The following is a 16,008-nucleotide window of genomic DNA, read 5'->3' as shown; positions in this document are numbered from 1 at the left end:
AGAGGTGTTAGGGGGTTTGTCAGCCATGCAGGCTCCTGATTGGGAGAAAGTTTTTTATGTAAATCCATCAGTAGGGGATGATTCCATTGGAGCCATGCTATTGCAAAAGGGGAAGGGCAGCCATTATATGAGGCCAGTGTATTGTGCAAGCCGAGTGAAGTTGGTAGCGGAGAGAAAGTTATCGGAAGTAGAGCTAGTGATGGCCAGTGTAATATTTTCTTGTTGACAATTTCGTCATTACTTGCTACCACGGCCTTTTGTTTTCTTGACGAGTTATGCCTTTTTGCCACAGTTAATTAATGGTACTAACATGTCAAATGTGGTGAAGAAATGGGTAATTGAGCTGCAAGAGTTTGAGTTCTCTTTTCTATTGGAAGACAATACAAGGGCTACCCTAGCTGATTTGTTGACCTACAAGGAGAATCCCCTTATTGTTAAGGAAGAGGTGGTGAGAAAGGTAGTTGAAGAAGTGCCACAGATCATCAATGCACATATGTTGTTCTTTGATGGTTCATACAGAAAGAGCCATGATGCAACTTCAGGGGGTATAGCACTTTATGATCCAGAGGGGAAGCTAGTATGCAAGAGAGGGTTCAAGTTGGATGCGCATAGTAACAATGAGGCTGAATATGCTACATTGGAAGCTGGATTACACATTTGTTTGAAGCATGGGGTTAGAAGGTTGAGCATAAAAGGTGATGCCTTGTTGGTTGTGAAGCAAGTGTTGGGTGTGTGGAAGAGCAAGAACACCTCATTGAAGGAAATGTGCTTCAGAATTAAAGGCCTGTTAAAAAAGTTTGAAGCATGGATCAGACACATTGACGTGATCTAAATGGAGAAGCACATGAAGCAGCTCAAGGCATGATTGGGGAGCTATTTGTGTTGAGGACCACTTTACCTCTTTATCATGGCCGAGAAAGTTTGGCTCAAGAAGAGGAGTTTTTGCTAACAGGAATCATTCCAAAGGAGATTCAGAAGTCTAAGAAGTATGCCTTTGTGTGTAGAGCATACAGGTACAAATTGATTGGTGATGTCTTATACATGAAAGGGGCTGATCTCGTGTTGAGACGTGTACCTTGGCGGGAGGAGCTTTACAGAGTGTTGGAAGAGAATCATGAAGGCGCATGTGGTGGCCATTTTGCTCTAAAGATCACCTTGCATAAGATTTTGCAAGAGGGGTATGTATGGCCTAGTTTGCACAAGGATGTTCACCATTGGTGTAGGTCTTGCAATAGGTGTCAAGCATTTGGGAAGAGAGTGTTGAAGCCAGAGCTACGAAAAACCATTATGGCGTTTGATGTGTTTGAAAAGTGGGGGATTGATGCAATAGGCCCGTTACCTATCACAAGCAGGGGCAAAAGCTATATCTTGACGGCAGTGGACTATCTCTCTAGATGGGCAGAGGCTATAGCAGTAAAACAGATCACTGCAAAGGATGTGGCAAAATTTGTGTATGATGAAATATGTTGCAAGTTTGGGGTGCCATTACAGCTACTTTCAGATAAGGGGCCAGGATTTAGAGCTAAAGTGCTAGACTTCTTATGCGCAAAGATGAAGATTAGGCACCAGCATACCACTCCTTATTACCCACAGTGTACTGGCTTAAATGAAAGATTCAATGGTGAGTTGATACAGATTCTTTCGAAAGTGACAGAGCACCAAGGAAAGAATTGGGATTTGGAATTGCCTAGTGCATTATGGGCTTACCGTACTTCGGTGAAGACATGTACAGGGTTTACTCCATTTCATTTGGTGTATGGAAAGGAAGCACTATTGCCTGTGGAGGTAGAGTTGCCTGTGGTCAAGATGTTAGAGAAGTTGCTTGGGCCGCCTAGTGATGCATTCAAAGAGAGGCTCTTGCAGTTACAAGAGGTCCAGTTGGATAGGATGAGCGCATTGGAGCATTATGGGCAGATGCAGGATAAGGCTTTGGCAAAGATAAATGAAAAGGTCAAAAGTAAGGGTATCAAGAAACATGATTTGGTTTTGCGCTACAACAGTAAGCTAGACAACACCTTCCAAAAGAAGTTTCAAATTAAGTGGGAAGGCCCTTTCAAGGTAGTGGAGTGTTTTCCAAATGGCACATATCAGCTGGCTAACCTGGATGGTGTTCTACATAAGTCAAGGGTAAATGGATTGGGTCTTAAATTGTATCATGCTAGATTGATGATGGTGGAGCAAGATGAGTTGTCTGTGGATCAAGCAGTGTTGGTGAGGGATGAGGAGACCTCTGATGCGGCGAGTCTCATATCTCTCTTTGCTGCTGCTGATCATGAATGATCTAGCAGGCTAGGGGATGGGCAAATTATGTCAGGAGTTTTTTGGAGCAAGGGATTGCGCATATGTACATATACATGCATGGTGCATCAAATAAAGAATTGCCCATTTTTCAGAGCCAGGTGGTTACGTGGGGCCCACATGTGTACAGGTAGGACAGGGTGTACATAGTGCATCGATTTTCACTATTACCAGTACCATTGTGTTTTTTCTACAATAAGGAGGACTTGGTAGCGCGTAAAAATTCTTGAGGAAGCTATCCGTGGGCCGACGACATGAGGTAAGCAGGTGCGTCATATGGCATCTAGTGGCGTCAGGAGGTCGAACGGGGTCAATACTTGGACATGGAGAAGTACGGACACAACGTGGGTTTTTTCTTGTGAGAGTTATGCAGAAAGGTCATCATTAGGACCACTTTTTGGGACCACTTCACGTGGTTGCGAGACACATTATTGAAAAGAAATGAGTGCCAAGTGTGCGGATGATGCAAAAAGGTGACAACTATGCACTGCGAGGTCAGTTTTTGGCCTGTTCGGGGTCCGTTTGAGGTCATCTAAAAGACCAAGGGTGCCCAACTAATAAAGCGAAGTGTGGGAACTGAAAAAACAGAGAGAAGACCAGAAAAAACGTGGAGAAGAGAGGAGGAACAGCCGCAGGTGTGTTTTTGCTCATTTTGGAGCTTGTTTTGGCCGTAAACTGCTCATCCGAGGTCGGATTTGAGCACTTTGACATTGTAGATTGGGGTTTTGGGCCGTTCCGGACGCGATGGTGCTGTCCATTTTGCCAAATTCCTCACTTTTTTCCTACTTTTTTTCTGTGTAGGTTTCTCCTATGAGCGAAGTTTCTGCTCTAGTTTGTGATTGTATGTGGCTTATTTTACCCATATTGTGTGAGCTATTTGCCCCATTGGTGATGGCCCAAGCTCAATTGTATCTAAACATCAGAAATTATCCTCTTTTGAGCTGAGTTTTTTGGGTGTGTGTGTGTGTCTGTGTGGAGTGGGCAAGTGGATAGTCTCTCCCCTCTCACTCCAGAGGTGTGTTCCCTGTCTCGGCCAGGTGTGTTGTCTAAGCCGAGTGGTGCCCCATAGTGTGTGTGTCTATCCTTCCAAGAGTGTGTGTCGGGTCGTTATAGAGGAGTTGTGTGTGTTTTCATCCCGCTCACAACGTAAGAACAAGTCTTTACAGGTGGATGGTATGAATTATGCTCTTGTTGTACAGAACAAAAACAAGGGTAAAGAGAGTGCTCATTACTCCAAGTCTAGTGCAGGACAATCTTCAGAGAAGTCTAAAGGTGATTCCGACAAGTCCAAGAAGAAAGGTAAATGTCACTACTGCAAGAAACCTGGTCACTACATTAGTGAGTGGAAAAAGCGAATTGCTAAAGAAAAGAAGAAAGAGTCAAGTTTGGTTGTTTCAGCTTCTGGTGATTCTTCTACAGCTAAAGAAGAGTCTGCAAAATTTGTGCAGGATTCTTATGCTTTTGTAGTATGTTTAGATTTTTCTGCTTACAGTGTTGACAAGACACAAATGATTTGGTACTTTGATAGTGGTGCATCCAGGCATATTACTTCAAGGAAGGATTTGTTTTGTTCATTGGATGCAGCTCCAGCAAAAAAGAAGGTGACATGTGCAAATAATGCTTCTTATCCAATCAAAGGCGTTGGTAATATTTTGATTACCATTTCAGATGGTTCAGATTTTTGCTTGCCAGATGTCTTATATGTTCCAGGGATCAAGAAGAATTTGTTGTCTGTATCCTCTCTTGCAAAAAATGGTCTTCGGGTCATTTTTGAGGATGACAGATGTGTTGTACGAGATCGAGAGAATGGTTATTCTCTTATCACTACAGGTACGCTGGAAAATGGACTATTTGTGCTAGATCGTTATGAAAAGCAGTTTCAGGTAAGTATTGCAGAAACAAAGACTCAGGCCATGCAGGATGCTGAGTTGTGGCATGCTAGATTTGGGCATGTTAGTTATGGCAGTTTGATGATTTTACAACGTCATAATATGGTGCATGATTTGTCTTTATTGGAGATGCCACCAAGACATGTATGTGAAGGTTGCGTTCTTGGAAAGATGCACAGATTTGCATTTTCGCAGGATGGTTCAGTTAGAGCGACACGAAAGTTGCAGCTTGTACACAGTGATGTATGTGGTCCTATGAGGACGCCATCTATAGGAAACAGCCTTTATTTTGTGACCTTCATTGATGACTTTTCCAGGTTTTGTTGGGTGTATCCACTCAAAGCAAAGTCAGATGTGCTTGCAGTTTTTCAACATTATGTCGCCATGGTTGAAAATGAAACAGGTTGCAAAGTACAGACTCTTCGTACCGATCGAGGAGGTGAATACATGTCAGGTGCATTTAAGGATTTTTTGGGAAAGAAAGGCATTAAACACCAATGCACTATGCCATACACACCACAACAGAATGGTGTTGCAGAAAGGAAGAACAGGTCTTTAATGGAGACGGCTAGATGTATGCTCAAGGCTAAGAGTTTGCCTCATAAGCTATGGATGGAGGCAGTTGCTTGTGCAGCACATGTTTTGAACAGGTGTCCTACTCGTGCCTTGAAGACCACTACTCCATATGAAGCTTGGTATGACAGAAAACCTTTAGTCAGTTATCTTCGTGTTTTTGGTTGTCTTGCTTATGCTCACATCCCTCAGCAGTTACGTGGGAAGCTTGATGATAAGGCAATCAAATGTATATTTGTGGGGTACAGTAGTGGAAGTAAAGGTTATAGACTTTACAATCCTGCTACAAACAAGATTTTTGAAAGTCGTGATGTAATTTTTGCAGAAACTACTGCTCAACCTATGGTTGCTTTTGATGTACCTCATATGCAGACACATGATGTATTTGAAGGTTTGCTTCCTTCTTTTGTGGAGAATCAAGAATCACAACAGGTTGATAATCTTGATCAATCTTTTGATCAGCATGTGACACCTCATGATGTAGAGGAAATTGTGCGTGAAGAGCAAGAAGTTCTCAGGGAAGAAAGAACCTTGCCTAAATGGGTTCAGAAAACTTTGTAGGATAGCAAGTTGGATGCACCGTTGCCACGAAAAACACGTGCTGGTACTACTTTTGGCATAGAGCAAGTAGATTTGGCTTGCTTTAGCACTCTTTGTGATGCAGATGAGCCTGATTCATTTGAACAAGCTTTAGAGTGTGTTCAGTGGAAAGATGCTATGCAGCAAGAAATTGATTCTATTCATAAGAATCATACATGGGATCTAGTGGACTTGCCTACAGGTAAAAAACCTATTGGTACAAAGTGGGTTTTTAAGGTAAAAAGGAAACAAGATGGTACTGTTGACAGGTACAAAGCAAGGCTTGTGGCAAAAGGCTATGCGCAATAGAAAGGCATAGATTATGATGAAACCTTTGCTCCCACTTCTCATGCGTCCACAGTTAGATCACTAGTTGCAATTGCTGCTCATCATGGTTGGAAAGTGCATCAGTTGGATATCAAAACTGCTTTTTTGAATGGTGATTTGCAGGAAGAAGTTTATGTAAGTCAACCAAGTGGTTTTATTGTAAAAGGTCAAGAGAAAAAGGTATGTAGATTGCGTAAAGCTTTGTATGGTCTCAAACAGGAGAGCATGGTATGAGAAGATACATACTTGTTTGATTGGCCAGGGATTTCAGAATAGTCCAACAGAAAGTACTTTGTATGTCAAAAAGAGAGATGGAGTTCTCATTATGCTAACACTTTATGTGGATGATATGCTTCTTACAGGCAATAGTGCAGATGAAATTGAAGCGTTTAAAGATGCTTTGAGAAAAACCTTTGAGATGTCTGATCTTGGTTTGCTACATTATTACTTGGGTATTCAGCTTGTGCAATCAGAGGATGGCATATACATGCTGCAGGCAAAATATTTGCATAAAATTTTGGACAAGTTTGGTATGCAAAATTGTAAACCAATCTCTACACCCGTAGAAACTGGATCAAAGTTGAGCATGTACGATGCTGGAGAACCTTTTGATGTACATACTTATGCAACAGCGGTTGGTTGCTTGATATATTTGGCAGGCAACACTCGTCTAGACATTCAATTTGGGGTTTCACAAGCAAGCAGATTTATGCACAGCCCAGGTATGCATCATTGGCAGGCTGTGAAGCGCATACTTCGTTACCTTTCAGGTACCCCTAATCTTGCCATGTTCTTTCCAAGGGGGGATATGTACGGAAATCACAGTTCTATGCAGCTTCTTGGTTACAGCGATTCACATTGGGCTGGTGATTTTGACACACGACATTCCACAAGTGGCAATTGTTTTTTCTTGGGAAATGCATGTATATATTGGCTAAGCAAGAAGCAACCCATAGTGGCTACATCAACTTGTGAAGCTGAGTACAGGGCAGCTTTCACGGCAACAGTTGATTGTGTATGGATACGCAGGTTATTGGCAGATCTTTGTGAGTCTCAACAGGCACCCACTACCATTTTCACTGACAGTCAAAGTGCTATGGCAGTTGCAAGGAATCCAGTATTTAATGCAAGAACAAAGCACATAGAGGTTCACTACCACTATGTCAGGGAAAGGCTACATGCAGGGGAGATCACACTAACTTACTGTCCTACACAGGATAACATTGCAGATCTATTTACGAAGGCGTTATCACGAGAAAATTTTGAAGCTTTCCGAAAAGCTTTGGGCTTACTCTCATACACATGATGATCTGCTACCTTGTACGGATTCACACTATCACTACAGGGGGGATTTGTAGACATGTAGTAGTGTTAGTGTGTATACGCGCTTCACCTGGGGCACTTTTCTCCCACTGGGTTTTTCCCCCTGGACATCCGGTGTGAAAGGAAACCTTATCTCTTATGGTTTCATATAAGCTTTGTAGCTCTGAGTTTGTATACACTATTATTCTAATACAGAGAGAGAGACTACAGAGATCTCGTACGCAAGCTCTGTGTCTTCTCCTTCTCCATCTTCTTCCTACTCTGAGTTGTTGTCTTCCTTCTGTTTCCTGTTTCATCATCTTCAACATGCACAAGCTATTTCATCATTTTGTGCAAAATTTCTATCAGTGTCGTTTTCTGCATAAGAGGTGTCTTACAGTATTCTAAATTTTGTGCTATATAGCACCTGTTGTTCCCACTTTGTTTCTCCTCTTTTTGGGCAATTTTCACATCAGGTGCAACATTTACCATGCTTGACAACAACACAGATGTGTTCAAGATGTTTGCTGTGAGGACAGGTTGGATGGGGACAATTACCCTATGTGGGCTTGCATGATGCAACATGTTCTTGTGTCAAAGGGCATTTGGAATATTCTGCAGGGCATTGATTTACGTCCTGGTTCTGAGGATGTAGGCGATGTTGAGGATGTTGCAGGTCTTGCTGCAAGGATTGCTGCTATTAGAATTGTTTTTCCTACAGCAGAACAAGCTCATTGGGATGTAAAGGATGCACAAGCTCATGCATTGTTTGCGTTCTATGTGAAGCGCACCATTGTTCCTCACATTCGCTCAGCAAAATCTGCAAAACTGGCTTGGGATATTCTAGCAGGTCTTTATGCAAGCCGCAATGAGGCTAAAATTGCTTTGCTACGTAAAGAGATGGAATTAAAGATTATGCATGAGGAAGATGATATGGACACTTTCCTTGATGGTGTCAAGGATATCAATGAGAAACTTATTTCTACAAGTGAAGTCATTTCAGACAATTCCCTTGTGCAGACTGTTCTTGATGCCTTACTAGATTCATACCAGACTTTTGCTAGTACTTGGAGACTAATGACCCAAGGAAATCCTGAAATTGTCAAGGTTGATGCATTATGCATATTGCTATTTGCAAGAGTCACTTTCCAGAAAAAATAGGACTAGGCAACATGCAATTGAACAAGATTTTATTGCTTCTCAAAGAAAGGGTGGTAACAGCAATGCAGCCACTTCTTATGGTTCTGCTGTGAGTGGCAAAACTTTTGTTCCTAATGCTTCTGTTGGCAGCCATTCGTCTGGAAATTCTGGTGATATGGGAAAAAAGAAGATGCGTTGCCAATATTGTAGAGCTAATGATCATTTGATCAAGCAACGTCCTAAGTTGAAGGCCAAAGAGGCTAAGAAGAAAGAGGGTGGTTCCATTGCAAATGCTGGTTCCACTACAAATGCAGCCATTGTTGAGTCTTCTGTAAGACTGTGATGCTAATGTTGATGCAAAGTGGGCTTTTAGTGAAGAGTGCACTTACAATCCTGATGTCCATGATGCATGCTTGTCAGTTCTTTCACACTTCTTGATGCACTTTATGTACCTTGGATCAAGAAGAATCTTTTGTTTGTATCCGCACTTGCTAGACTTGGTCAGATTTGTGGATGACAGATGTACAGTTCATGATCTCAGTTTTGGTGATGAAATTGTTGCATCTGGACTTTTGTGCCGTGGTCTGTATAAGCTCACTTTGTATGACAAGTGTGGACAAAATTTTGCAAATGCAATTGGAGATTCAAGGGCTATTTCAGATGCAAAACTTTGGCAGGCACGTTTTGGGCATTTGAATTTTGCGAGTTTGCTGCATTTGCAGAAGTCTGATATGGTTGCTTCTTTGCTGCCTCTTGAAGTACCTATCAAACATGTTTGTGAAGGCTGTATTTTGGGTAAAATGCAGCGTTCAAAGTTTCTAAAGGATGGTTCAGTTAGGGCCACATGCAGGTTGTAGCTTATGCATAGTGATATTTGTGGGGCCATGCCAACTCCGTCCTTGGGCAATTACCTATACTTCATGACTTTCATTGATGATTAAGTGAAATCCAAAGTTTTTATGTGCTACAAACAATTTCTGGTTATGGCTGAAAATGTATTGGAATGTACTATGGGCACCCTCTATTTCGATCGAGGGGGGGAGTATATGTCTCATGAATTTAATGCATTTTTGGCTAGTCGTGGGGTAAAACACCAATGTACAATACCATATACGCCTCATCACAATGGTGTTGCTGAGAGGAAAAACAAGTCTCTTATGGAAGTGGAAAACTGTATAGTCAAGAGTCAAACTTTATCACATTTATTTTGGCTCGGGGCTGTCATGTGTGCCACTTATGTACTCAACAGGTGTCCTACGAAAGCGTTACAGTCTATGATTCATATGAAGCATGGCATGATAGAAAGCCATCTATTGAGCACATGTGTGTTTTTGGTTGTTTGGCTTATGTTTTAGTGCCATAAGTGCATCGCAAAAAATTGAATGATAAGGCTGTCAGATGTATTTTGATGGTTATAGTGATGAAAGCAAAGGTTACAGGTTGTATCATTTGCAAACAACGTATTTTGGTTTCACGGGATGTAGTGTTTGTGGAAGATTCTGTTCAGGCCTTGCTATCATGTACTAGAGACAGTAATGTAAGTTCACTAGACAATTATGACACTTTGTTGCCTCTTTTCAGTGGTGGAAGTTCGAATGTAAATTCCAAAGAGGCAAATGTACAGCCTATGGGGGTTTCCAAAAATGTTATAGATCAGCCTATTACTGATGCAGATGTACATGAAGTACTTGATGAGGAAAGGGCTGAAAATGAGCAGGCTAGAGGTATGCCAAAATGGTTGGTGCACACTTTGCATGATAGTAAATTGGATGCACCTTTGTCTAGTTGTACTCATTCAGGCTCTCACCATGCATCTTATACATCAAATTATTATGGTTTGGCTATGTATAGCTTACATGATGTTGAGGAACCTCTGTCTTTTGATAAAGCACAAAATTCTAAAAATGAGATGGCTGCCATGCAATCAGAATATGATGCATTTATAGAAAATGACACATGGACTTTATGTGATTTGCCTCTTGGCCAAAAGGCCATTGGTACGAAGTGGGTTTACAAGATTAAACGCAAGCCGGATGGTGAGATTGATTGCCATTAAGCTCGACTTGTTGCAAAGGGTTATACACAACAAAAAAGCATAGATTATGAAGAGATTTTTTCTCCCACTTGTCGTATGACTACTGTGCGTTTTCTATGTGCACTGGCAGCTCATTTTGTTTGGGATGTACATCAATCAGACATTATTACTGCTTTCTTAAATGGTGGCATATTTGAGGAAGTTTATGTAACGTAGCCTCACGGGTCTGTCAAGAAAGGACAAGAGGACAAAGTGTGCAAATGTAACAAGCCTCTATATGGGTTGAAGCAATCTCCTCGTGCTTGGTATGAGAAATCTAACACTCATTTGGTCAAACAAGGCTTTCGTAACAATCCAACAGAAAGCACACTGTATGTAAAGCGTGAGGGTGGTGTACTTCTCATTGTTGTGGTTCTTTATGTAGATGATTTACTGATCACTGGAGCAAATGAGAGACATATTTTTGAATTTAAGGCTGATTTGAATGCTACTTTCAAGATGAAAGATTTGGGGTTGTTGCATCATTACTTGGGCATACAGTTTAAGCAGTGTGATGGTGGTATTGCCTTGTGTCAGAAAGCTACATAAAGACATTGCTATGTAAGTTTGGACTTGAGGATTACAAACCTAATGCCACTCACATGGAAACAGGTTTGAAATTATGTCTACATGATGCTGGTGATCCTGTAGATGTCACTCTTTACCAAACTGCTATTGGATGCCTCATTTATGTATGCAACACGAGGCCAAATATTTAGTTTGTAGTTTCACAGGTCAGCAAATTTATGCATAGCCCAGGGTCTAAGCATTGGCATGCTGTCAAGAGGATTTTTTTCTACCTTAGTGGCACTTTACATCTTGGCTTGTTTTATCCCAAGGGGGGATCATTGCCACCAGACTTACATGCTTTTTGGGACTCAAACTGGGCTGGTCATTTTGACACGCAAGTATCCACAAGTGGTTTTTGTTTCATGCTTGGTAGTTCATGTATATCATGGTTGAGCAAGAAGCAACCTACTATGGCCACTTCGAGTTGTGAGGCTGAGTACAGGGAAGTCTTCACAGCTATGGTTGAGTGTGTATGGCTCAGACGCCTTATGGCTGACTTGGGTGTTGGACAGGACACTGCCAACACTATCTACACTGACAGTTAGAGCACATTGACAGTTGCAAGGAACCCAGTTTTTCATGTTTGCACAAAGCACATTGAGGTGCATTACCACTATGTCAGGGAGAGGCTCTTAGCATGAGAGATCAGCTTGTTTGGCTTATGTGCCAACACAGGACAACCTTGCAGATCTTTTCACAAAGGCATAGTCTTGTGAGAAGCTTGAATCTTTCCACAAAGATTTGGTCTTGCTCCCCTTTGTGGAATGATCATGTCCTCACGGCTTGGCACTTCCCTTTACTCATGTGCTAGATCTCGTACACCACATCACTCCAGGGGGCATTTGTTACCATATACATGTGGTAGTGATGTGTGTGAACACACTAGGACCGTCGGGGCATTTTTTCCTCTTTAGGAGGTTCTTTCCCCCGAGCATTGTATATACGCCCATCACTCTAGGGATATCTATCTTTCCATTGCACACTAAGTAACACACTCTCTATTGTGTGCCTTGAGCTTCCTTCGTCTTCTCCAAGCTATGTTCGTTTCTCTGCAACCCTAATTCCAACATTTTATGCTTAAAATGGCTAAGGTTCTTGAAGTGTTCCATTCAAAGATAAACTCTCAAGAGGCATCAACGCTTCCATGCTTGATTTACTAAGTGCTTGAAGTATTCAATTCAAACCAAATGACTTAATAAGCATAAAAGACACATGTACAAAAAATTCTCCATATGTGGCCCTCACGATGTGCTTGAATCCTATTGGATAGGCTTTAGAGGGGTTCAATGAGAATTTAGATGCATAAAAATAAATAATTGAGTTCTCTCTCAAAGAGGAAAAAGAGGACACATGTCTCAAATGATATAATTAAATATTACTAGAGAGAGAGAGAGAGGTGGACCGAGCATGAGAGGGGGGTATACTCCTCCACGCACATAGAGACATATAGCCGAGACTCATAAGAATCTTTTCCAAATATTAAAAATGTTATATGCATCTCAAAGCAAAGGCAAAATGAACTGTTGCTAATGAGCATAGAAGAGCCTTAGCCATTAAGGAAAATGATTGGGTCTTGCTAAAGTTTCTCAAGGCTCATCTAAGGCATACTACGAGCAAGAATCCTACGAGCCACCAAGAGTATTATTCTAAGCTAGCAAAAAGATACTATGGTCCTTTGTTTTAAAATTCTTAAGCCAATCAATGAGATGGCTTATTACTTAGAGTTGCCGAACCCTTGGCTCATTCACAATGCTAACCATGTGAGCCTACGCAAGCCTTACAAAGGAGAGCCACCAAAAGAACCAATAATGGAGGACCCGCCAAAGATCAAAGATGAAGAAGAGGTGTTGCAGTCCAAATTAATTCTTTGACACAGATACAAGTTACTAAAAAATGGTAACGTTATCCAATAATGTCTTGTTAAGTTTAAGAATGATCCTTTTAAAGATGCTAGATAGATGGAAGGAACTGTTGCGGGAGCGACTCACACACCCATGAAGTGCATGCAAACACTACCTAGATCAACATAATGTCAATCGAGGACACAGATGACACAATAGGCACACAGAGGAAATCTCTTTAGCTTGTCAGGTTGCGACCATCCTACACATACAACACTCTGGAAGGCCAACTACACCACAATCAAGAACCTCACTGCTCTCAACTACACCACCTAGCCACATACACACATACGGAAGGTAACTCACCTAATCATGCCAGATTCGTACGAAACTTAAGGAACACCATCCCCTCACTAGGATACACCTGTCCCTACGCTTCTACACTCAAAACCCTCACTCTAAACCCGTATGCGGAAAACCCGTAGGCGGAAAACCCGTAGGATGACAGAGCAAAATTTTGAAAGTGCACGAAACTAAAATTTATGAGTACCTATGCGTAGCTTATGTCGCCACGATTCTATAGACTACTAACACGCAGAAAACAGACATCGTTTGATACACTTACGGCCACAAATAGCTCGTAGATGCGTCGGCGTGTGCGCTTTGTCTCGCGTGGAATGCTTGGCGTTGTCGCGTAGCTCTCCTCGAGCCTACAACAATGGTGCAATCGGATCTCTAATGTGTTGAACGTCGCGGGCGTAGCTAGAGGATAAAGCTCATGCTCACTCTCTTTCTCTCTCACACACAGTAGACGGCAGCGCTAAAGTTTTGATTATGATTAAAGTCTCCCCCTTTACAAAATGACCTAGGTACCTTATATACTAAGGCTACCTTAGGTTTAACCAAAAATGGGGTTGAAAGGGTCAAATGGATTTGTATTTGCAATCTGGAAGTGCCATTGCACCCCGGCTTCTGAAACTAGAATAACTACTCATTACAAATGACATTTATAGCCATAATCCGCAGCATTTCATAACTCGCAAAAGATAAGACTTTGGTACGAAACTTGTGTTATGTTGTGTTGTTGACCCAGCGGTCAACACTCCCCCCTTCCGAATTCATGTCGTCCCCGACATGACCTGATTATCGATGGCGATGTGGTCTTTGCTGTCGTTTTGGCTTCATCTGTTGCACTGCTTGTAACTTTGTCGAACCACAACAAGAACTATGATCCATTAGAGCGGACATCTATCATCATAACCATTCATCTTTTGAGATCCTCTGATTAGTTTTATGTCTGCTCTTCTTCATTGGGGACTTCTTTGTTCCTGTGCAATCATGTTGTTAGTGTTCTCTGCAGCTTTCTCATTGTAGGCCATTCTTCGACTCGCCATTGAGGAGAAGTATGCTATGATCTGAAATTGGTGCTCCAATTCATTTGTCAATTGATTTGAGTAGCATTTCCTTATTGTTGATGTAGAAGGAATATGTACAAGAGGATGGTGATAGGTGTCTTTAGATTAGGGTCTAAAACCTGGATGACCAAAGGGAAAAAACCAAGTGGGAAAAAAAATGCCTTTGGTATATGCTCTTATTGGAGTTGATCACTTGAACGTGAAGTACATGTTCATGAAAGGTGAGTTCTTGGGTGAAACACGAAAAGAGTGCCTGATGCAAGTGCCAATTATGGGACACTCTATATGCATATGAGAAATTTTTCAACAAAAGCATACAATGTGAAAGAAGGATATGATGGGTGTTTTGAGGAATAAATGTAGCACATGTGATATCAAAAGATGTCTCAATAGCTTCCACCTTTCCAAGAAGGGTTGTCAATGTAGAAGTTTCTCCACTCGTATTTCACTGTGCTCAGTACGTGAGTGTCTTTTGGACCTTCTCCTTCACTTCACCAGACTTAAGTACTTAGACTTCGACTCTTTTGCTCACCTATACCAGCATGAGCGACACAACGTAAATATGCTCAACTCTTCCAGCTTGAGCAGTACCTAGAATAGCTAAGACGCTTAGACCACAGAGAATATTACTTGAAGCTTTGGGACTAACACCTCACTCATTTTGTGGCTTGGCTACTCGACTCTGACTTGTATGACTTGTCGGTTGTATGTTGACACTGCTTTGTGACAAGTTCTTCGGCTGTTGTAGTGGCTGCTGAGACATACTTCGTGAAGTTTCATCGTTTCCCTGTACCTTCTTCTCTTTGTAGTGCTCAAGCCTCTCGTCAGTCTTTTCTTCATGTGGATTATGGATTTTTTTATTTATTTTTTACTAATCAACAAAGAAAATCTTAAAAAAACTCAACAAAAGAAAAATCATTCAAATAGAAATCTAAATGCAATGTACACTATACACATGTCCCTAGGGGCTCATATATGGATTTTGTCCCCATACTCCTCTGTAACACTACTATGAGGGCATATACTCTAAATTTCGTCAAAAAAGTATCACAATAAAACGCAAAAATGCAATGCCTCTCACAAAACATTGCCCTCTAATAGTCATAATGTTAGGTCCGCATTCAGAATGCCTCCCCCCTTCCTATTTGGAGTCATTCTTTACGACAGGGTATCGCAAACGGTATGTGTTGTGCTTGGGCAATTAAAATTTGTGCCTATGCAGGCCTTGTAATGTAGCCCTATTATGCATACGCAGTCAATGCCTGGAAAAGATTTATTTTGTGCAAGATGTGGGTATAAGCAATTTGCTTATTGGCATTTGTTGGCGAGGCTTCCTATTCTAAGCAATGTAATGGTCTTTGAAGCTCGTGTATCATTGCTTGATTGAAGCGACTTGCTCTCTTCTAATTGTACTGTAATTGTAGGAAGAATTGTAAGAATTCAAACGGCGATGCACTCACAGCAGTTTTGTTGTTCTTCTTTGGGACCCATTTCTTTGCGATTATTGGTTGTTTTGTTGCTAGCTCTCGTTTGGGAACCCATACTTGCCCGTGCTTCGTTTGTGTTTGAAGAGACTTCTTTGGGATCCACCTTTTTGTTGTGTGAGTCAACAGTGGTCTTTGCTTCAGCCCTTGTACGCTTGGTTGGGGACGGGATTCAGGGTTTGAAAGTTGATACTGTGGTTGTTTTGGAATCGAAATGAATTCCTGACTTTTTCGGGCTTGAATTACCTTCGTTGGAGCCCAAACCTGAGTTGTGAAAGCTTGCAATTTTGTGATATTCTTACCCGTTCGTGCACGCTTTCCTTGTTTTTGTTTTGGTGTTGGATCTTGTGATTTGTCATTAGAGATCTTTGTCTTCTTGATCCATATCTGTTTTTGGCCGATCTGGCTTTTTGGTATCCAGATTTGTCGAGCTTTTTGGCTTTGACTTGTTGTCCTGTTCTTTTGACCTGTCATGGTTGTTTCTAAAGGGGTTGGTGATAGTGATGGCCTGAGTTG

This window comes from Adiantum capillus-veneris, chromosome 30 (assembly GCF_014529385.1).
Source record: "Adiantum capillus-veneris isolate H3 chromosome 30, ASM1452938v2, whole genome shotgun sequence".
Lineage (NCBI taxonomy): Eukaryota > Viridiplantae > Streptophyta > Polypodiopsida > Polypodiales > Pteridaceae > Adiantum > Adiantum capillus-veneris.
The sequence above is the reverse complement of the archived record's forward strand: the minus strand, read 5'-3'. Positions refer to the sequence as shown.